Genomic DNA, 3623 nt, shown 5'->3' on the forward strand with positions numbered 1-3623 from the left:
AATGCCCCTAATATAACGGTTGTTCTAACGGGGCTAAAAAAAATATATTTATATTAATTAAAAATAAAATAAAATTTTAAAATTATGCTATTGTTTCTGTCTTTTTTTCCTACATCGTAATCTATTTGCATGTCTACTGATTAAGGATATTTTAGTCATTTTAATTTAAAATCGTTAATATTTTAGCGTCGTTAGATAGCATGGGTACATATGAAAAAACAAAAATAAAAATAGGATAGAATAGCAAAACAAAACAAGTGTTTCATAAGGATATATATATATATATATATATATATATATATATATATATAAATTTATAGAGGTATTTATGTAAAATTTGAAATGTAAAAAAAATCTTATAATATCTTCTATTTATAAAATGTCCTTCTCACTAATTTAGAACGGGGATTTCATCCTCAAGCTCATGGGGAAGCTTTCCTTCTCTTTCACCTGCCCTCCATCACTGATGCCGCCCACGGCCTTTTCAACGCCAACACCCAACTCAGTAAACTCGACGTCGACCACGGCCCCGACGTCGACCGCCGACTCTTGTTGGGCTTTCGAGTTTCATCTGTTTTCCTCACCCAAGCTCCCATTTCATCCATGTTCTCGCGAGTCCACCACACCTGCAACTCCCTCCTAAAGGCTTCTGGCCTAATCATTTATGTTGCGGAGCTAACAAGAAATCAAAGATAACTGTTAAAGAAATTTACGGGTATCTTAAGTATTCAGAAAATAAGTTGTTGGGATAAGTCCTTCTTGGATGCAGTTCATATCTGCACCACTATCTATTAATGCCTTAGCATTTTCTAATACAAAATCCTTATTGATTACTAAGTTTATCTTTATATACCATTTTTGGTATGTTATTTGATTCAATATGTTTAAGTATTCAGAAAGATCATTTGGTTCCTGAGTTTCTGGAAAAGATACCTGAGTCTCTTTTCTTGCATTTTCTAGGCTAGATATTCTAACATTGAATTCCTTATTTTCATGTTTTAACATAGATATTTCTATTTTTAATTGGTTTATCTCATATTTCAAGTCTTGTAAGGAAGCAGGTTTTTCTTTTATTCTAGAATGATTAAATCTATTCATTACTTCCTGAAATTGATATCCTTTATTGGGTAATATCAACTTTGATGATTCCCTGTTATTTGGGTTCTTTTCTATTAAAAATTCTAGTAGCTGTCTTTTAACATTATGATCAGTAACCTGATTTATGATCTTTAATATTTCCTCCTGACTATTTGTCAGTACATTTAATGATTTCATTCCCACCAAAGATTTCCAATAATCTTTGTTATATTGAACTATATTACATTGACATTCTTTTCCTGATTTTATTTGTTCTTCTGCTGATGAAGATATAACTTCATTGATCTCATCTTCCGATGAACTTGAATAGTTACTATCTTCTTCTGAAGATGAATTTATCATGAGTTTCATTAACTGATTTTTCAGATTTTCATCTACTTCTAAGGAATCAATTTGTGGGTATAAAAAACACAGATTGCAGAAGAAGGAGGATGAAAACACAGAAGATCTAAGGAAAAAGTGCTTCATTCCATATTTTTTCGCCTGCCTTGGACATACCCCAAGGATGGCTTTTATAGAGGAAATAACCCAGAAACCATTCTTACAAAACCATGGGTGCACACGGATTTACAAAACTAGGGGTGCACACAGATTTACAAAACCAAGGGTGCACACAGATTTACAAAACCAGGGGTGCACACAGATTTACAAAGCCACTAGTAAAAAGTGACAAGACAGAATCAAGCTGTCGGTGAACCCATCATTTGTTCACTATGCACAAAAGGTGTCGGTGAAGTGATTTCTTCACGGGTGTACTATCCAGAGCTTGACGTGACCACTGTCTTTCCTTTCTCTGTTTGTGGGACAGATTTTACTGCTCCCTTTTGTCCAGGTCTTCTGGTAAGAATTGTTTGCCATACTTCCTCCATTGGAGTAGGGGTATTCTGAACTTCTAGATCTTCATTTGGATCTTGGGCTTCTCCTGCTAAACATTCATAAGGATTATTTGTATTCTCAGGAGTATTTGATGAAGATTGTTGGGACGAGGCAGATTTCATGGATTTATCATCAAATGCCTCAAAAAATTCCTTCTTGATTCTTTCCAGGCATTTTGCCTTTACCTCTTCTTCAGATATATTAGGATATCTCCTACTTAATGTATGTTTCATGGACATAAATAAGTTATCATCATTGGTACTGGATTGTTGAGGAGATCCAAATATTTTTTTCTCCTTATAGACCTGAATATTCTCTTTGATGGTAGTTATTATACCATCTAATTTGTCGTTGGGCATTCCTACCCACCATTTGTAGAGAGCATTTCTCTTTAAAACTGGAATATTGTCGGAGTCAAATCCGGTAGATAAGGTCCATTTCCAGATCCATGGAATCTTGTTCTCTATGAAATATATCATAGGACAGGTAGCAGTACAAATATGATCATCGGTCATTTTATTAATGACTGGATGTGTATCCACCCATTCTTCAAAAAGATTGAGTAATTCTTTAGGTAATATTCTTATGCCAGGGCCGAAGAATGTCCACCATTTGTTGAACCAACCCGGAACGGGTTTGGCCAGAACATCAGGATGTACCTGCAGAAACCAAGAGTGTTTTCTCTTGGGATTTTCATAGAAAAATAGGTTAGTGAAAGCCTCGACGTAGTCCCAGTATGTTGCCATGATTTCATAACCATATTTGGTTATCATGATTGGCCTGTTGGGATCCAGTCCCCATTCTTGTGGCTGCATGATCCTGCAAATAGTACATTTACTATAATTGATATAATTAGTTATATTATTATTATGGAAATTATGATTAATTTCCACAGATTCAGTAAGGAGCAATAATTTCTCCATTATCTGTCTGTCCTTGTCGTTCATTGAAGGATATCCTTGCTCATCAAAATATTTTTGACGAATGGACCATGGGTCTTCCATTTGCTCAATGTCACTTGGACCCAGGTACATTATAATGGTCTCGCAATTATTTTGCAAGAATGAGGTGTCAATAGTACTTTCTTGAAGCACCTCTTTCATTGTTGGCTTTGATGATGATGAAGAAGAGAGATTTTCTCTTGCAGCATTTTGCTGTTCAACCTGCTTTTGTTTTTGTTGCCCCAAGTAGGTTGCTAGGTCCACCATTTGTGGTACCCTTTCTGGCTGTCTATGAAACAGGAAATTAGCTGTATTCATGGGAAGTGCATTGGCACTGCGTCCCCTGATTCCTCGAGAAGAATTTCTTCCCCGAGCATATGTTCCTCTGAGAGGAATCATCCCTGTAAAAATTCACGTGTTAAGAAATCTGGAAGAGAATTCTCTTGTGATTTAATATATTCAATATTAAAATCAAAAACAGACAATTGTGCCTGCCATCCAGCAAAAATTTGCTTAGATACCAAATTTTTTATATCTTTCTCTATGATCTGCTTTGCTGCTGTGCAGTCTATCCTCAACAAAAATTGTTGATTTAGCAGATCGCTCTGAAATTTTAAAATACATTTAACTATGGAAAGCATCTCTTTCTTAATAGTAGAATACTTACTTTGAGTAGGATTCCATTTTCCAGAGACAAACCTGACAAGG

The sequence above is a fragment of the Phoenix dactylifera genome, chromosome 15 (genome assembly GCF_051530095.1).
Source record: "Phoenix dactylifera cultivar Ajwa chromosome 15, Ajwa_hap1_PhDact_Kaust_v1.1, whole genome shotgun sequence".
Lineage (NCBI taxonomy): Eukaryota > Viridiplantae > Streptophyta > Magnoliopsida > Arecales > Arecaceae > Phoenix > Phoenix dactylifera.